Source organism: Oryctolagus cuniculus, chromosome 6, assembly GCF_964237555.1.
Source record: "Oryctolagus cuniculus chromosome 6, mOryCun1.1, whole genome shotgun sequence".
Lineage (NCBI taxonomy): Eukaryota > Metazoa > Chordata > Mammalia > Lagomorpha > Leporidae > Oryctolagus > Oryctolagus cuniculus.
Window position 1 is genome coordinate 152,176,179 of NC_091437.1, and position 20,955 is coordinate 152,197,133.

At 42.1% G+C, this 20,955-nt stretch overlaps 1 long non-coding RNA gene across 1 annotated transcript in view; it reads left to right on the top strand.

The window, feature by feature from the left end:
* The window catches only part of LOC127490618 (uncharacterized), a 33,304-nt gene extending 16,628 nt beyond the window's left edge, over nt 1–16,676 (top strand). Inside the window, exon 3 of the long non-coding RNA XR_011389521.1 lies at nt 15,899–16,676. This is a non-coding gene — a long non-coding RNA (uncharacterized lncRNA). The remainder of the gene's footprint in view (nt 1–15,898) is intronic.
* The last annotated feature ends 4,279 nt before the right edge of the window (nt 16,677–20,955 follow it).

Sequence of the window (20,955 nt, forward strand, 5' to 3'; positions counted from 1 at the left end):
GGCAACATCCAGACTTCAACCCAAATCTTAGAGCTCTAAGACATACATGCTTTCTCTTCTGCTCTCTCTGCTTCTTGTCACTATTTTCAGTTCTTATTGCTTTTTGGGAGAAATACAGAATGATAAGCATGGCCCACTGATGTCATGCTCTCTTATAGTTATTTCAATGCCTAAAATAAAAGACAGTTATACTCAAATCATGAGCATTTTCCAGTTTTGAGAAGGTCAATTTTCTTGGATATTGGTTGGTTATTGCTGGGTAACAATTCACCCTATAACTCAGTGACTTAAAATATTAAACATGTATTTCTCACCCACAGAGCAAATGGTCAGCTGAAATGGGCTGGGCTTGGAAGGACTGCAGACTCCAGCCTGTAGATTGAGTTTAGATCTGTGCTAATGCTTCTAGATTCTCCTGGGACCAGCAACACCCAAGATGTTCTGTCATGGAAGGTCATGGCAGAGGAAGATTCAAATCAAACAGTGAGAGCATATTTAAGCCTGATTTTACCTTTGCTAACATTTAGTGGCCAAAACAGATTATTTGGATGAGCCAACAATGACATAGAGAAATATACTCATACTTGGTCCACTCCAGTGTACTGCAAGATTACAGGGCAGAGGGACAGAGTAATAGAGAATCACTTATATCATTTGCACATGTATTTTCTTCAGCTGATTCCATGCTATAGTGGCTAGATTCAATAGTTGCAACAGAGATCGCCTACATCACCTATAAAGTTTAAAATAGTTACTTTCTCTCCTTAGTTTAAAAAAAGGGGGGGGGGTTGCTAACCTCTATTCTGGGGTTTACAGTAATTTCTGAGACATTTCAAAATCAAAAAAATCAAAAATAATAACATACTTAAATAGTTCCCAAATTCTTCTAAGCCAAGAAATAGAGGAGTGCAAACTTAGTTACTGTGTACCATTGAACAAGCTATGTAAATGGTCTGAACCTCACTGTCCCCATCTCAAGAATAGGAATAATAAGAATAATATCTGCTTCATTAGATTGCCATGGAGATTGAATGAGGGGATATGTGTTGTGTTGAGTTGAATTATTTCCTCTACAAGTAATCCCTAATATCCCCAAATACATTGTTATTTGGAAATAGAGTCATTGCAGAGGCAATTAGTCACGATGAGGTCATACTAGAGTAATTTAGACCTTTTCTCCAGTATATGGTCATGTGAAAACACAGACACAGAAGGAGAATGCCATGTGACAATTGCATTAAAGACTGGAGAGAAGCTGCCACCATATATGGAATACCTGGGCTCCCAAAATCTAGAAAGAAAAAGGGAAGATCTTCTGTCTTTCCTCAAAGGATTCTAGAATGCACGACCCTTACAAAACCTTGATTTTGAACTTCTAGTTTCCAAAACTGTAAGAGAATAAATTTGTGAAGCATCCAGGTTGAGATATTCTGACAGTCCTAGGAAATTAATGCATACGGAGCTCCTGACATGTGATAACTCCATAAGTAATGTTAGAAATTATTCTAGATGTCTTTACCTTGCTATTTCTGTTAATCCATATAATAATTTTATAACGTAGGTGTACTAGTGTGCCATAACAAAAATCACAGCCTGAGAAGATTCAAGAATTTACTTCTCACAGTTCTGAAATCTAAGATAAAGGTGCCAGAAGGTCAAGTTCTGGTGAGGACTCTGATTTGCAGACAGATGTCTCTCACTATATTATCAATGATGAGAAAAGAGAAGGGGATGGTGAGAGAAGGAGCTCTCTGGTGTCTCTGCATGAAAAGCCATTGATCTCAAGGGCCCCACCCTCATGGCCTTATCTAAACCTAATTACCTCCTTAAGGGTCCACATCCAGATAGCATCGCAATAAGGAGGGGGCTCATATGAATTTGGTGGGACACAATCTAGCCCATACTATAGATATTATTATCCCTATTTTACTGTTCAAAATGTTGAGCCTCAGAGAAGTTAACACACAGTAAAAAATACTAAAAAAATACTAAATATTAGGAGAAGCTTCATGTAGACATAAATTCCTCATGGGCATTTTCACACACACACAAGTATGTTCCATGGTGACAATGGTGTATAAGATCTGGAATCGAGTAGGATGAGTGAAATTCAATCCTCTTCGTCTCTCTAACACTAGGGCCTTGGGCAATTACTTAACTGCTTGGAGTCTCAATATCCTTAACTGTATAAAAGATGATTCCTAACCTCATGGAGTAGTTGTATTAAATAACAAAATGTACACAGAGAGGGACCAAGAGTGCCTGACCAAAAGCAAACAGCAAATATACGTCAAAACTTAAAAGTTAAGTATGCAAAGATGTTCAGTACAAGTCATGATTGTTAGGACAGATTTGGGCAAGTTCATTACCTGAAAACTAACTAAATAAGCGATGACTCATTCATATTGAGAAATGCTATGCAAGCATCCAACAGAGTAAGATACTTGTATGCTGTCTTCTTGAAGTCTCTCCCTGGACCTGACAATGGTATAATTGTAGGCAAGTGATTTAATCTCTCTGGACCTCAGTTGCTCCAGCAGAAAACATGGAAATAAAAACAGTATCATCTATCTATCCATCCATCCATCCATCCATCCTACACAAGAAGCTTAAAATATCCCCACTCATGTATCACACACATGATAAGCATTGGCCATTATTCCATTATGATTCCATTTGTATGGAAAGAAGGAAAAAAAACTGCTTGGTTTTGAAGTAGGCAGGCGTATAGGTTGAAATCGATTAGGTTTGTGAGCTGGAAGACCACACTTCACCACGCCCCTGTGTCACCTCATGCCCTACCCAATACCTTCACCACGCCCCTGTGTGACCTCATGCCCCTACCTGGCCACACCTGGGTGCCCACCAGCTGTCGCTCCCCGTCTTCGTGGAGGAACGACACCAAGCCCTGCCTAGGCTTCATATCCGAGTCACGGCACCATTATGTCGCTCCCCGTCTTCGTGGAGGAACGACACCAAGCCCTGCCTAGGCTTCATATCCGAGTCACGGCACCATTATGTCGCTCCCCCTCTTCGTGGAGGAACGACACAGGACCCTGCGCTGTTCTTTCTGTCTGCTCGGCCCTCCCCGGGTTTGCTGCTGGTTCTTCCCGGGTTGGCTACTATCCCTTCCACCTCCGTGGAAGGGCAGTTCCCCCTGGCCACATTCCCCACTTCCGCAGGGGAGCGGCACACCGCCGGCCGGCTCTCTCGGGGGCTGCACAGGTGTTCCCCTTAGATGTTCCCCTTAGATGTTCCTGGTGCATGCCGTCTCTCTCCTCCTTTATAGTCCTCCTCCGCCAATCCTAACTCGGCTGCCCACACGCCGAGTACACTGCTCTCCTCCAATCAGGAGCAAGTCCTACAGTTTATTAGCTGAACTGGAGGCAGCTGTGTAGAAGCTGTTTTCTTCTCTCCCAGCGCCATATTGTGGGGGAGCAGGTGCATAGAATAAGTCTTAATTCCAGTAACTTAGTCCAGTCCGGATTGCTCCCCACAACCAGCCAATCAGGTTAATTAACCACTCCTCTTTGGAAGTGGGTTAAAAGCCTGGGACATGGTGTGTCCCACCCTTCTCTTTTGTTTCCTGGCCTCTTGCCAGGTGGGGGCTGGCTGTAGCCCTGCGCCTCCAGGGCACATGGCCTTTGGGCCACCTGCCCTAGGCTTCCTGGCCTAGATGACTCCTCCACGTGGCTGGTTCCTGGTACATGGTGTGAACCCACATTGACCCCTCTCTCTTAGATAAAGCTCTCACTTTGCTATACACCTTTCACACTAAATAAAGTCTAAAATGTACCATGCTGCCTTGTTTATTTATGCCGGTATTTAGAATTCTTCTCTATGGCCGGCGCCATGGCTCTATAGGCTAATCCTCCGCCTGCAGCACCAGCACACCAGGTTCTAGTACTGGTCAGGGTGCCGGATTCTGTCCCAGTTGCTCCTCTTCCAGGCCAGCTCTCTGCTGTGTCCTGGGAGTGCAGTGGAGGATGGCCCAAGTCCTTGGGCCCTGCACCTGCATGGGAGACCAGGAGAAGCACCTGGCTCCCGGCTTCGGATCAGCGTGGTGTGCCTGCTGCAGCGGCCATTGGGGGGGTGAACCAACAGAAAAGGAAGACCTTTCTCTCTGTCTTTCTCTCTCTCCCTGTCCACTCTGTCTGTCCAAAAAAAAAAAAAAAAAAAAAAAAAAAAAAAAAAAATTCTTCTCTATTAGGCAAGAACCCTCTTGGGCTTATTAATATTGGGGATTTATTAATAAGCATATGGTGATATTGTATGGCACCCCAAATTCCGGTAGCATATGTGGCATCCCAGATGGCACTTCTGGGGAACTTTAAGAGCCCACATTTTCATATAGACTTTAGGGGGTCACTTCCGATAGCAGTTTGGGGAAAGAGATATAACACATCTGCTATGAATTGTTATGGTTGGGGAGTAAAGATAGGAGGCGGGAAGAAGAAAGGCTTCTACTTTCACTTTATTCCCTTTGTGCCACTGGAAACAAATCGATCTTCAAATTAGCACTTGTCCTTGCCCCCCTCTTTCTCACATAATGAAGAGAAGACCATATGGTAGCAGAGAGCTGTGTACTATTGCCAGACATGGCTGCTTTCAGCTAGAACTGTGCATACAGCTACTAAAAGACTTCCAAACTGGTTGGTAAGTCACCAAATCCTTGCCTTGTGATCCAGCAAGGTAGGAGTTAACTCCCAGCTTACTGGAAGCTTCTGAGACGCTGAATCATGGTGACCCTGTTTGATTTGTTCCCTGTCCATAGTCCAGGTCGGTAAATATTTTGACTCTTAGTCCTGGTGCCAGATGCGAAGGGCAGGGCTGCGCTCCCTTTGTGTCTGATTCTAAGCTGTTCTTCAAAGCACTTATTCTCATTTTCCAAATGATGAAGCAGAGGTTACTTATTACATGACTTGCCCAATAATGCAACATTTATAAGCATAGTCTGTCTGGTTCCCAGGGCCAGGATCTCTTGATTGTGTGTCTCTCTGCTTTCATTGGCCTATGTTCGCCACCCCCTAAAATATGTGTATGCTGTGCTCCAAAAAGTAATTTTCAAAAAATTTGTTTTATCAGCTTTTTAATTCTGGCTTGTCTCAACTGGCTTAACAGTTTCAAGAAAAGAGCAGAGTTATCAACTCGGTGAATAATTAACAAGTTTAAGCTTGATTTCTGGCTTAAAGTTGACCACTGAACCTGATTATATACCCTGAGCAAAAAGACAAGGAAAATGTCTGTGTTGCCACTTGCCAATGCCTGAGAAGATCAGGAAACCCAAAGAATCATTCTAAACTCCTCCTCCTCTAACGGGTGAAGTCTCATACGAGAGGTTACAAGGCTTGGAGCCGAGTGCTTCGAAGTGATTTTGGAGATTGAATAGTCTCTGATTTAAAACATTATTGGCTATGCAACCTTGAGCAAAATTACCTCATTTCCACCTTCTTCTTAGTTCATAATTTATTTTATTTTTTTGTTTTTTTACAAGATTTCTGTATTTATTTATTTATTTATTTATTTTAACTTTTATTTAATGAATATACGTTTCCAAAGTACGAATAATGGATTACTATGGCTTCCCCCCCATACCGTCCCTCCCACCCACAACCCTCCCCTTTCCCACTCCCTCTCCCCTTCCATTCACATCAAGATTCATTTTCGATTATCTTAATATACAGAAGATCAGCTTAGTATATTTATAAATGAGGGAGGTGATGTTTGCAGGCACTAAGCCAACACACAGCAACGATATTAACATTTTCCAGCAGTCATCAACCAATCAACACGCTCTACACAGAGGTACACAGAGGTACACAGGGTACTGGAGGCCCCGGTCTGCACACATGTGCTCATCTCAGTTGGATGGTGAGGTATCCATAGGGATCATGGGGAGAGCCCAGGTGGCTGGAGAGATGAGCATGGTATAGTGATGAGGGCTGTTTGGGAGGACACATCTATTTACTAACACTAGTTTGATAGCTAGTGTAATTTCACAAAGGATGATAGGCTAAATATCCACTGCAGGTGAGTTTGCATTGTTAGGGGGATCTACTCTGTTTTTGGTACTTTGACAATTCAGGTTGCTATAGGAAATTATCATAAACTTAGTGGTTTATACACAATACAAGTTTATTTTTCACAATTCTAGAGGCTGGAGGTCCAAAGTCAAGGTCCCAGCCTGGTCAGATTCAAATGAGGACTGTCTTGTGGGTTACAGACTACTGACTACTAGCTGTTTGCTCTCATGGTAGAAAGAATTTTCAAGGTTTCTTACAAAGCTATCAACCCCAAGCATGAGGACCCCACTCTCAGTACCTCTCAGAGTCCTCATGTCCCACCACCGTCCCATTGGGAGTTAGGATTTCATCATATAAATTTGGAGCAAACACAAGCACTCATCCCATTACAGTGAATAAACTCTTTATCACTCATGGTTCCACATAATCCTCACACTCAGTTAGATGATAGTATTTCAGGCCCATCATTTAGATGGGGAAACTACAGCTCTAAAATTGCAATAAATAGCTAGTAAGTGGTGGAACAGTAATCTGAATCCAGCCCATGCTGTGAGAGTCAGATTCTTAACTACAGTGTGAGAGAGAAGGATATCCTGGAAATAATACAAAACTGAAGTTGAGAACATGGGTGGGAAAGAATGAATAACAGTGCTGTAGTACAGAGAAGTCCAAAAAAAGGAACAGAAAATATGCTAGACACGCCGAGTCTTTGGGCGAGAATAATACTTAAAACATCTACTTGCACATTGCAAATGGGATAAAATGTTAACGAAAGATGAAAGGGTAAAGGGTTGACAGATATTCTTTGCACTATTCTTGTCCAAGTAAGTTTGAAATTATGCTCAGATAAAAACTTAAGAAATAATAATGCCCTTTGTAAAGATGGATCCAAACTCAGTGATTCTTCAGTGGCATGGTTCAGCCTCTTGCTCCCATCAACCCATCTTTCAGAATAAGAAGGGCTACTGAAGAGGACCAAAACCTAATTTTCCATCTTCCGAACTTTCAGCAGCTCTGCAAAAGTCTCTAGAGAAGCCTTTGGGATTATGAGATTTGGGAAATGCCTGCACACGAGAAGAGAGTAATTGCTAGAAGTATCTGCAGTGCAGCCGCAGAAGTGGCCCAGCAGTCAGATAACTGGGGATTGAATTCTGGTTGAATGTTTCCCAGCTCAGTGTCCTTGTGCAAGTCATAACTTCACCTGTACAAGGGGGAAACCAGTGGTGACATCTCAGGACATGCTGGTGACTGAACAAAGTAGCACTCGGAAGGTTCTGAGCATGGGGTCTGGCGTAATGTGTGTGCTCAATAACCACTCATTTTCCTCAAGCTCAATTTCTACAACTCTTCAAGGAGACCAGCAAAAAGATCTAAAGGAGAAGATGCAGAGATCAAAGGCAAAAACGTGTGAAATGGGATTTGTAAATAGATAATTTTTCAATTAGTATTGTCTCAGAGGTGCTCTTGCCATTCCTACAATCTACAGTTGAGTGCCATGTTGTCTTATTATTTTCAAGTAACTTCTGTCTCTTCAATCCATTTTTTTTTTTCAAAAAAAAACATACTGCTATTGAAGAAGTAATTGTATTTCTTGATATTAACCTAATGTACCCAATCTAGGGCTGTGAACACACCAAACACTTGGTGAACATTTGTGGTTAAGATCACCAATTTCTTTTATTCTTGGACACCTAACATCAACTTGTTTTGCACAAACTTAACTTATTCTACCTCACTTGATTTCTTAAGATAAGATTCATTCTGGATTCTGTAATTTCCTTGTGGGCCCCTCTCCCTGTACCACAATCCATCTGTAAGTCCACCTAGACAACGTATCTCAAATTTGTTTTCTGTATTTCCCTGCTGTTATTCTAGTCCAAAGTATTATCAACTATTCTTGAAGTATTTGAAAAATCCCATTTCCATTCTCACTCTCTCTCAACCACCTGCCTTTCAAATTCATCTCAAACATCACACACACAGAAGCTAGAGTGAGTTCTTAACATCACATATCAGATTAAGTTGCATCCTACCTAAAACCTTTCAACAGCTTCCTATTTCATTTGCAGTAAAATTCAAAATTCTGTGGAATCCAAAGTCATACACGTTTTGGCCCCAGCTATATTCATTCACCAACAAGTATGTATTCAGTATGTGACAGGTGTTGGATCTGAGGAGGAGAGGGAGGAGGGAGTGGAGAAAGGGGAAATCCTTGTTTTCATAGAGTCAATCATTCAGTGTGTGCTTTTCTACCTAAATCTTTAACCTACCACTCAACCCACAAAGATAAATCTTGCAACTTGTCCCTGCATACACAGATATTTGCAAGGAAATCAAACATCAAAAGTCCATACCATCTATAATAAAGTAATGACATTCATTTTACCCAGTGTGATTCTTGCTAAAGATGTCTATGACACCCGCTGGTATTTTCTTATCCAATCTCATTATGGAAAAAAAAAAAAAAAAGCCCTCTGGTTACAAGGATCTAAATTGATTTTTTGACCACATAAAGCAATTTGCAATATGCAAAATACTGGTTCTAGCCAGGTCTCATAGTGCTGACTTCGTGGTCATGATGGAGTCACCCAGCATCTAAGTTTTGTCTTCTATCGTATCAGGTGAGTGGTCTTACTGGAACGTGCACTGACAGCACCCAACACACAGATGTATCTTCACCCATGCCCTTCTGGCTTCCTGCCACTCTGCCACACCCTGAAACACATCATCTCTGGATCCCTGCACTGTCTCTTCCTGGGGTCCTTTTCCCCCAGACCTGTACCTTGTTGCCCTTCTCATGACTTAAATCTCGGCTTAAATGTCATTCCTGTGAAGAGGCTTATCCCACCTGCATAACCATCCAGTGACTACATTCTAATTCACGGTGTAACATTTATCTGATATTTTCTTGCTAATTCATTTTCTATCTCCTTGCTAGAATAGATAGTTCATATGAAAATGACACCTTTTGATGGTTATTTCCACAGTTCTGACCCCAGCACTTAAAATAATACTTGATGGAGCCAGTGCTCTGGTGTAGCAGGTAAAGCCAGCCACTGCCAGTGCTCTGGTGTGGTGGGTAAAGCCACTTACCTGTGATGCCAGTATCCCATATGGACACAGATTTGAATCCCAGCTCGTCCTCTTCCAATCCGACTTTCAGCTAATGTGCCTGGAAAAGCAATGGAAGATGACCAAGTGCTTGGGTCTGTACACCACATGGGAGAAAAGGAAGACGCTGGTTCCTGGCTTTGGCCTGGCTTAGCCCTTGTTGTTTTGGCCAGTTGAGGAGTGAACCAGTGGATGGCAGATCTCTCTCTCTCTCTCTCTCTCTCTCTCTCTCTATTTTCCTCTTATAACATGGGGTCTTTTCACTCATCAGTTAATTTGTGCAAAACACAACCATAAATCCAAGCATGCAAGAGGATCTTAAGTGCAGTGGAAGATGCTGCTTGGGGCACCTGCGTCCCTTGTTGGAGTGCCTGGATTTGGTCCTGGCTCTGTTCTTCATTCCAGCTTCCTACTAATGTGTAACCTGATAATGCTTCAGGTACCTGGGTCTAGATCTAGTTTAATGAGACACAGAACATATTGATCTCAAAAGATGTGTGTGGTCACGTTTGTGTTCAGAATAAAGCAGTCACTCATTTGTATAATGTGTGCGTATGCGCGCACACACATAGCCATCCAGATGCCATCTATCCATCTGTGTGCAGTCAGAGAGACCCAGGGAAGGATCTGCAGATAATGTCATCAGAATGTTTAGGCTTCTCTGACATCAGACCTTACGTTATTTTATTTTATTTTATTTTATTTTATTTTATTTTTGACGGGCAGAGTGGATAGTGAGAGAGAGAGAGACAGAGAGAAAGGTCTTCCTTTGCCGTTGGTTCACCCTCCAATGGCCGCTGCAGCCGGCACACTGCGGCCGGCGCATTGTGCTGATCCGAAGCCAGGAACCAGGTGCTTCTCCTGGTCTCCCATGCAGGTGCAGGGCCCAAGGACTTGGGCCATCCTCCACTGCACTCCCAGGGCACAGCAGAGAGCTGGCCTGGAAGAGGGGCAACCGGGACAGATTCTGGCGTCCTGACCGGGACTAGAACCCGGTGTGCCGGCGCCGCAGGCGGAGGATTATCCTATTGAGCCATGGTGCCGGCTCAGACCTTACGTTATTAAGATCTCTTAATCATCAGTCTCTCACTGTCCCACTGTCCACATTCTTGGTATAGAAGATGATATATTACATTGTGTTGAAATGATGTGAGAGTGAAGTGAGTGAGTGGTGCAGCGATTAGGTCCCTACTTGGAGCGCCTGCATCTCATACTAGAGTGCCTGGGTTCAAGTCCTGCCTTCACTCCCAATTCTGATTCTAGTTTCATGCTATTATGTACTGTCATGCAGCAATGATGGTTCAAGTATTTGGGTTCCTGAAACTCAGGTGGGAGACCTGGACTGAGTTCCTGACTTTGGCCTGCACTAGCCTTGCTGTTGTGGGCATTTGGAGCGTGAATCAACATATGGAAGATGTGCCCCCACTTCCCCTGCAGCATGTCTTTTAAAAAGGAAGCCCTATTACAGGCCCAGACTCCTCCCATACCCATGGGTTCTCTCTGTCCCCAGCCATAGATAACCTCCTCTTTCTCCTCCCAGTTTGAGCCTTTCAGGGTTTCTACTCATCCTGGTTGGCTTCAGAGCCAACTGGTGGGTTTAGGTGCCTACAAAAGAGAGGAAGAGCACCTGACAATGTATTTTTACCAATTCACAGCCTCACTTCAGACAAACCTTTACTTACAGCACTCGTCACATTCTTGGCTTTCTCTCCCATCTCTATCACTTCCACCAGTCCCTTGTCCCTGCCATAGTGCCATGTGTGTTGTGTGTATAAATGTATGTGGTGGTGACAGAATTCTGTTTTTAAATTTTTACCAATATAAAGAAACAGATCACAAACATTCTGCAGGTGCAACTCCCAGAAAACAACCACAATGACCTCCTTCCCTCTATCCCTCCCCAACCTCCATCTCTTCTCTTCCCTTCCTCTTCTTCCATTCTGGAAATGCACAATCCCAGTCCACTCTGCAATCACAGGCTTACTCCACCATGAACCATAATATTCAGCAATTAAAAAATATAAAGGACACAATTCAACGGGAGTATTAACAAGGGCTGAAAGCAAAAATCAAATCACAAGATATCTGTTCACTCCTGGCCGGAGCCGCGGCTCACTAGGCTAATCCTCCGCCTGCGGCACCGGCACACCGGGTTCTAGTCCCGGTCGGGATGCTGGATTCTGTCCCGGTTGCCCCACTTCCAGGCCAGCTCTCTGCTGTGGCCAGGGAGTGCAGTGGAGGATGGCCCAAGTCCTTGGGCCCTGCACCCCATGGGAGACCAGGAGAAGCACCTGGCTCCTGGCTTCGGATCAGTGCAGTGCGCCGGCCGTGGCAGCCACTGGAGGGTGAACCAACGGCAAAGGAAGACCTTTCTCTCTGTCTCTCTCTCTCTCACTGTCCACTCTGCCTGTCAAAAAAAAAAAAAAAAAAAAAAAAAAGAATATCATTGGCATTTAAAAAAAAAAGATATCTGTTCACTCCTATACATTTTTGGATTATATATTAACTACTACATATCAGAGAAAACATAATACTTGTCTTGTGGGTACTGGCTTATTTCACTAAGCATAATGGTCTCCAGTTGCAAAAGACAGGATTTCATTCTTTTTGATGGCTGAGTAATATTCCATAATGTATATATACCACATTTTCTTTTTTATTTTTTGAAAACCACAATTTTCAAAATTTATTCCCAGAAAGCTTTTGTTTAAGGTGTACAGACCTCATGCAGTTTATGATACAACTTTAGGAACATAGTAATTCTTCTCACCCTGCCCACCTTCCTACCCGCACTCTCACCATTCTGCCTCCTCCCCGCCATCAGTTAATGGACATCTGAGTTTATTCCATATCTTAGTTATTGTGACTGGAGCTGTAATGAATACGGATTATGAATAACTCTTTCATGTTCTGATTTCATTTCCTTTGGGTAAATTCCCAGGAGTGGGATGGCTGGCTCATATGGTAGATCTATTTCCAGTTTTCTGAGGAATCTCCATACTGTCTTCCATAATGGTTGTGCTAGTTTACATTCCCATCAACAGTGTATTAGGATACCTTTTTTCCCTGCATCCTCATGAGTATTTGTTGTTTTTTGATCTCTGTATGATAGCCATTCTAACTAGGGTGAAGTGAAACCTCCTATGGTATTTATTTTCATTTCCCTGATGGTTAGTGATCCTAAGCATTTTTTATATGTCTTTTAGCCATTTGTATTTCCTCCTTTGAAAAATGCCTTTTCAAGTTGTTTGCCCATTTCTTAACTGGATTGTTTGTTTTGTTGTTGTTGTTTCTTGAACCATTAATAGATCCTGGATATTAACCCTTTATCAGTTTCGAAGTTTGTAAATACTTTGTCCCATTCTGTAGTTGCTTTTCACTTCACTTATTACCTTTACAGTGCTTCTTAGCTTCATATAATCCAATGTGTCTTAGCTTGATATAACCCAGTGTGTTTTAGCTTGATATAATCCAATGTGTCTTAGCTTGATATAATCCAATGTGTCTTTTTTGTTTTTATTACCTGTGCTTCTGGGGTCTTTGACCAGAAATCTTTTCCTATGGCAATGTTTTGATGAGTTTTCTCAATGTTTTCCTCTAGCAATCTGAGGGTATCTAGTCATAGATTTAGATCCTTGATTCATAGTGAGTTGATTTTTGTAAGTGTAAGGTAAGAGTCTTGTTCATACTTCTGCATCCATAGATCCAATTTTCCCAAAACCATTTGTTGGAAACACTGTTCTTTCTCCATGAATTGATTTTAGTTAGTATGTCAAAAATTGGTTGTAGATGGATGATTCAATTTCTGGGGTTTCTATTTTGTTCCATTGGTCTGCATTTCTGCTTTTGTCCTAGTACCAGGCTGCTTTGATTATAACTTCCCTGTAGTATGTCTTGAAATAATACAATAAATAGAAAAACTGTGATGGTGATGCCTCCAGTTTTGTTTTTGTTGTTTAAAATTGCTTTAGTTATTTGGGATCTCTTGTGTTTACTCATGAATTTTAGCATCATTTTATCTAGATCTGAGAATAATGTCCTTGGTATGTTGATTGGGTATGCATTGAATCTATAATTCTTTTGGGTAATATGGACATTTTAATGATATTAATTCCACAAACATGGGAGATGCTTCCATTTTTTTGTGTCCTTTCTATCTCTTCCTTTAATGTTTTAAAATTTTCATTGTAGAGCTCTTTCACATCCTTGGTTAAGTTTACTCTGAAGTATTGAAAACTTTTTGTAACTATTGTGAATGGTACTGATCTTACAAGTTCTTTCTCAGCCATAGCATTGTCTGTGTGGAAAAAAGGCTATTCAATTTTGTGTGTTGAATTTATATCCTCCAACTGTACCAAACTCTCCTATACAGAATCATGTCATTTGCAAACAATGATAGTTTGACTTCCTCCTTCCCAATTTATATCCTTAGATTTCTCTTTCTTGCCTAATGGTTCTGGCTAAAACTTCCAGAACTATATTGAATAGCAATGATGAAAGTGGGCATCCTTGTCTGGTTCTGGATCTTAGTGGAAATGCCTCCAACTTTTCCTCAGTCATATGACGCTGGCTGTGGGTGTTATGCATTTGCTTGATCGTATTGAGGAATGTTCCTTCTATACTGAGAAACCCTTATGCATTGATGACCCTTGGTTAACTATTTCAACCATTTTCAAGTAATTTGGAAAGGATCAGATACATTAAATAGCTGCCAAATCCTTATTATGAAACTCTGCCATATAAGTTTAGTAGATTTAGCATACAGAAATATAGGCTGTAGTATCTGGGTCATATTTGCACTAAAAACATTATTTGTTATTTATCTGAAAGTCAAATATTCCTGAGTGTCCTGTTTATTACCCTCTCTAAGGGAGTCTCTTAGGGGAGTGCTCCCAAACTTGAGCACATCTGGATCCACTGAAGGGCTTAGGAAAACAGTGTCTGGGTTGCAGCCTCAGAGCTAGTGATTTAAAAGATCTGGGGTGGGCCTGAAAGTTTATTTTCCAACAAATTCCCAGGTGATGTTGATATTGTTGTTATAAAACAAAACAACAACAAATGAAGAGCAAAAAAAGAAACAGAAAGGAAGATATTACTGGTACAGGAGCCATATTTTGAGAAAAATTATCTTAGGAAATAGGTGAAGAAAATCGTATGACCTCTTGGTGCTTATATTTCTGTAATTGGAGGATGGAAGTTAATAATAAATATCTCCACCTACTTCTTAGTCTGCTGCAGGATTGCATGAGTTTACCTATAGAAACCGCTCACAATACGGCTACAAGGCTATACACTTTTATATGTTACATAAGGGTGAACTTTTCTTATTATCACTAATGTCGTCATTATTCCCTCTGACCCCAAGTAAAAAGAACTGACAAAATTGTTCCTTTCATTGACCTTAATAAATAATAATTCATGGTTGCTAGGAAAACATTAAAATCATGTTATAGTGTCTTCAGTTTAAGAAAATGGCAAGCATTACATATTAGAAATATTTAATCAAAAATGATAAACATTATGGTGTAACTTCTTTGGAAAACACTCTGGCAGTTCTTCAAAAAGTTCAGGATAAGGGGCCTGCATTGTGGTGCAGTGGGTTAAGCTGCCATCTGGGACTCCTGCATACCATATTAGAGTGCCAGTTTGAGTCAGGACCATTCCATGCTTCTGATCAGCTTTCTCCTAATGTGCACGGAAGGCAGGGGTAGATGGCCCAGGTACTTGAATTGCTGCCACCCATGAGAAAGATCCAAATGAAGTTCCTGACTCCTGGGTTTGGCCTAGCCCAGTCCTGGCTATTGTGGCCATTTAAGGAGTGAACCAGAGAATGGAAGATTCCTTCCTTCCTTCCTTCCTTCCTTCCTTCCTTCCTTCCTTCCTTCCTTCCTTTCTTTCTCTCTCTCTCTCTCTCTCTCTCTCTCCCCCCCCGCCCCACCTTTCAAGTACATAAATAAATCTTTAAAGAAAAAGTTAAACATTAGAATTACCATATGGCCTAGCAATTTCACTTATAGTTTTATTCCCAAAAGAACTGAAATCGGGACTCAAATAGACAACTACATGCTAATGTTCATAGCATCATTAAGCCCAATAACAAAAAGGTAGAAATAACTCAACTATACATCAATAGATGAACGAATAAATAAAATGCAGTACGTATGTACAATGTAAGCCAAAGACAGAAATGAAATACTGCTGAGGGCCGGCGCTGTGGCTCACTTGGTTAATCCTCTGCCTTGCGGTGCCGGCATCCCATATGGGTACCAGGTTCTAGTCCTGGTTGCTCCTCTTCCAGTCCAGCTCCCTGCTGTGGCCTGGAAGGGCAGTGGAGGATGTCCCAAGTGTTTGGGCTCCTGAACCCACATGGGAGACCAGGAAGAAGCACCTGACTCCTGGCTTCGGATTGGCACGGTGCCAGCTGTTGGCCATTTGGAGAGTGAAACAACAGAAGACCTTTCTCTCTGTCTCTCTCTCTCACTGTCTATAACTCTAAAGAAATACTACTGAAATGCTATAATATGGATAAATCTTGAAAACATTCCACTAGTGAGAACATTCAGACACAAAATTCCATACTTGATATGAGTCCACTTACATGAAATGTACAAAATAGCCAGACCCATAGAGACAGAACATTGGTTAGCATTGGCTAGAGGTAGGAGAGGGGAGAGAAAATGACTGTTCAGTGACTATGGGTTTTTCTTTTGTGGCAATAAAAAAAAATTCTAGAACTAAAGGATAGTGTCACCTCCCTTCTGCAGGCTCTGGAAGAGAATGGGTGTCGTTGGATTTCCAGTTTCTAGAAGCTGCCCCATGTCTTAGCTCATGGCTCCTCCCTCCTCCTTCAAAGCCAGCAGTACAAGCAACTTCCAATCTCAGCATTGTGTTCCTAACAGCACAAAGGTGAAACAATCCAAATTTTCATCAGTGGGTGAGTATATGAGCAAAATGTTTTATCTAGCCATAGAAAGGAGGTACTGATAACCTGCCGCAATTTGCATAAACCTTGCAAACATGCTGAGTGAAAGAAGGCAGAACTCTCATCCTCTGGCCTCCTCTTATAAGGACATTTGAGATTACACTGGGCCCACCAGGATAAACCAGGATAATCCCCAATCTCAAGATCCTTCACTCAGTCACAACTGCAAAGTCCCTTCTGCCATGAAAGATAATATATTCACAGGTTCTGGGGATGAGGATGTAGACATCTTTGCGGGGAACCATTTATTCTGCCTGCCATACCATTCTACCACCTGTTTGGAAGTCAGGAAAACTGGCTTCGGTACCACAATCTCACTTCTTGGTAGTTGTGTCACTCCATTGGTTTCACCTCCTAGAGTAGCAGGCTGAAAATGGTGACAATAGCTGTCTTTCAGGGCCATTAGAAAAACGAGAATGAATCATGAGGAACTGGCATCAAGAGGGACCTCAGTTAACAGCCAACCCCAAGTCTTTAGCTTTTGCTATAGGGTTACTGTAAATTTTAGACATAAGGGAAATTATCTAGGTTAAATGCAAAGTTCCCCTCCAATATCAGATACCATTTTCTTTTGAAACAATAACGTGCACGTTTCTTTATTGTGTGCTGCATTCCAGGTCATTCTGGGATAAAGACCTGGGAAGTACTAGCCAAGCAACCTGCCCTGCAGTCTCTCCTTTTAACCACCACACGTACTGTGTCTGGATATAAAACTTGCACTGTCACCTTTTGATATCTTATTGAAAAGGAGAGAACCAGGGAGCTCCTGATTAAAACATTTATAGAGAAAATTTGCTATGATCAAAGGCAGCAGGGCATATGGAATGAGCTGGGCTGTAGGACAGAGGGGAAATATGATCTCAATGTGTGAAAAACAGGCATCTCTTGGGCTTAGCACTGTGACGGAGTGGATAAAGCCGCTGCCTGCAACGCCATCACATATGGGCACTGGTTCAAGTCCCTGCTGCTCCACTTCCAATCTAGCTCCCTATTAATGTGCCTGGGAAAGTGGTGTAGGTTGGTTCAAATCCTTGGGCCCTTTGCAACCATGTCGGAGACCTGGAAAAAGCTCCAGGCTCTGAGCTTTGGTCTGGTCCAGCCCTAGCCATTGTACCCATTTGAAGAGTGAACCAGCAGATGGAGGATATATCTCTCTTTCTCTATCTCTCTGATTCTCTCTCTCCCTCCCTCCCTCCCCCGCCTCTATCTCTGCCTTTCAGGTAAATTAAAAAATTTTTAAAAATAGGCATCTCTTTATTCATTCATAAGTATTTATGAGCACTTACTGTTTCCAAGCACTATCTTACATGCTAGGTATACAGTGGTGCTCAAAGTAAACAAAGTCTTTACCCTTATTCTAGTCGGGAAAAAAATGGATTTAAAAAATGTGGGTAGGTAACTATAATTTTGGAAAACCGTTTCTTAGCATAAGAAGGTGGGGTGGAACAGTGAGGGAGGGAGATCTTGATGCTGAGGCAGAAAAGGCATGAAGGAGGGCCAGGGCCTCTGCCACTGGGGAAGGAGCCTGCCACGCCTCAGGACTCTTGTTTTGTAAACCTTGTGTCTCACGTTAGTAACTTTGTAAGATCAATTCACAGATACCCATAGTTCCTTTGGATACCCATAGTTCCTTTGGATACCCATAGTTCCTTTGCCCCCCCCCCCCAAGTGAGACAGACTGGAGTAAATAAGAAGAGGTGAATTACAGTGCAACAGTAGATTCAGAAATTTTTGGGTGAAATTTTTGCTTCAGATACACGCATAACATACGTGAGGACTGCAAAAAGTTCATGGAATATAGAATTCAAAGATGTTTATTTGATGCAAAAATCTTGAAATCCATGCATAGTTTCTTCACAATACACATTTCCCACAGATGTGTTGAAGTACCCTCTCACATATGTGTGGGCAGTGACCCTCTTATAGACACATACACATGGGCGTTGGGCCATAATGTTGTCTGTATTTCTTACATATGTCAGGAGTCAGGAAGTCTGAAGAATCCTACACGAAGGCAAAAAGACCTCAATGTGTTTAGGAAAATTATCACAGAACTGTGAAGCAGAAACGCACACTGCAAGGGGAGTAGTAGGAAGTGAAATCCGCGCTGTAAGCTGAGGCCAGACTGGGGGCCAACAGGCAACAGAAAGGAGCGTGCGTTTCATTCTGAGCTATGGGAAGCCAACAGAAGATATACAACAGGAACTGGAACACTCTGATTTACATTTTTAGAATGATAGTCTTGCATACCTTCAACCACTACCTTTCCACTAGTTGTTTAATTTCAAACACTGAACCTCTAGAAATCACTGGGCTGATCCAATACTCAAGTATATTAGACAAAATTCAAATATTTGGAACAGAAGAAAACCAGTGAACCACTGATTTAAATTCATGGCAAAACGAAAGACAGCAGCCAAGGTGATACAAAACAAAAAAATAAATAAAACAAGAACAGAGAAAGTTAGACAACAATGCACTATTTTATAACTATGAGTGAGTAGGCAAATATTTTCAAATATTTGACGATGTTATTAGCATGACTGCAAATTGGCATGATTTTTTACACAAGGGTTTATGGCTCTTCCTATCAAAATTTAAATGGTATAAAGTCCTTAAACAGAAATTTCACTTTAATTATCATATCCTTCATAAAAGCTTACATATACACCTAGAACAAGTGCAGCATGATGTGTGGTATCATTTGGAATTAGAAAAACTGATAGCTTAAATGGGCATAAATAACAGACTAGAGAAATAAGAAATGAAAGTGCCTTCACTGTGATATAATAGACAACTGTCTTCAAAAAGAATATTTCAGACACTTTATATACTAATATAAAATTACTGATTTATTGATGAGGAAAAAAAAAAGATGGCAGAAATCTATAAGTACTTTGATACAATTTCAATTAAAAACACAAAGAAAGATACATCCAGGTAAGCGTATTGGAATGTTCACAGAAGAAAAGTCTAGAATGGATACACAGAAAAGCTGAGGTAAGAGAAGGCGGCTGAGGGGCCCCTTTATGCTTACTCTATACTCTTGGGCAGTTGAACCTCTTTTACATTAAGCATTTACTATTTTTGACACACAAACAAGTAATGGAATTATGTCATAGGCAGGGCAAGCAGAGAGGGAAGTACTAACCAAGGAGGTAAGGGCACATCATACCTTTATGGGGAAACCAGTGCAGAGGTTTACCTCGTGGGTTGTCATTTGGGTGTGTCCACATGTATTTATGATATTTTCTCAAAAACCCTCAACCAGATAGTTTCAATCATTACAGACCCAGATGTTGCTTCATCTCTGACCACTTTAATTCTGGTTAAGAATATTTGGCTGGGGCCGCCACTGTGGAGTAGTGGGTAAGCCACCCCCTGCAGCATTGGCATCCCATATGGGTGCCCAGTACAAGTCCCTGCTGTTCTACTTCCAATCCAGCTCTCTGCTATGGCCTGGGAAAGCAGTAGAAGATGGCCCAAGTGCTTGGGCCCCTGCACTTGCATGGGACACCTGGAAGAAACTCTTGGATGCTGACTTCAGATTGGCCCAGCTTTGGCCTTTGGGGCCAGATGGGGAGAGAACCAACAGATAGAAGATCTTTCTCTGTGTCTCTCCCTCTCTTTGTCTGTAACTCTGTCTCTCAAATAAATAAATCTTAAAAACAATTTGGCTGACTTGGTAAAGAAAATGTGGTATATACATACTATGGAATACTACTCAATGATTTAAAAAAAAATGAAATCCTGTCTTTTGCAACAAAACAGATGCAAGTGGAGACCATTATGCTTAAATAAGCCAGATCCAAAAAGGACAAAAATCATCTGTCTTCTCTGATTTGTGGTAGCTAATAGAGAGAATTAAAAAAATCCTCAATGTGCATGAATGAAATTGACACCTTGTGTATGAATGAAATTGACACCTTGTGGTTTGATCATTGTTTAGAACCTTTGTCTGTATTCCTGTGCAACAGTGGCCTTCCTACTTTTCACTTGCAGCACTCTTTGCTTAGAAGGCCATTGATAAAAAAAAAAAAAAGAAGAAGAAGAAGAAGAAGGCCATTGATGGGGCCAGCGCTGTGGCACAGTGGGTGAAAGCCCTGGCCTGCGGCGCCGGCATTCCATATGGGCGCCAGTTCTAGTCTCGGCTGCTCCTCTTCCCATCCAGCTCTCTGCTACGGCCTGGGAAGGCAGTAGAAGATGGCCCAAGTCCTTGGGTCCCTGCACCCATGTGGGAGACCCGGAAGAAGCTCCTGGCTCCTGGCTCCTGGCTCCTTGCTTCGGATCTGCATGGCTCTAGCCGTTGCGGCCATCTGGGGAGTGAACCAGCGGATAGAAGACCTCTCTCTCTGTCTCTACCTCTCTCTGTAACTCTGTCTTTCAAATAAATAAATCTTTAAAAAAAAAAAAAAGGCCATTGACCCTGTAATTGGAAAGTTATTTGAAAGTATGCTATCACCACAAATTTTCTTAAAAAATGGAAAGAGGGGCCGGTGCATGGCTCGCTTGGCTAACCCTCTGCCTGCGGCGCCAGAATCCCATATGGGTGCCGGGTTCTAGTCCCAGTTGCTCCTCTTCCAGTCCAGCTCTCTGCTGTGGCCCAGGGAGGGCAGTGGAGGATGGCCCAAGTGATTGAGCCCCTGCACCTGCGTGGGAGACCAGGAGGAATCACCTGGCTCCTGGCTTTGGATTGGCGCAGCGCTGGCTGTAGCAGCCATTTGTGGGGGGTGAACCAATGGAGAGAAGACCTTTCTCTCTGTTTCTCTCTCTTACTGTCTAACTCTCCCTGTCAAGTAAGTAAAAAAAAAAAAAAAAAAAAGAAGAAAAAGAAAAAGG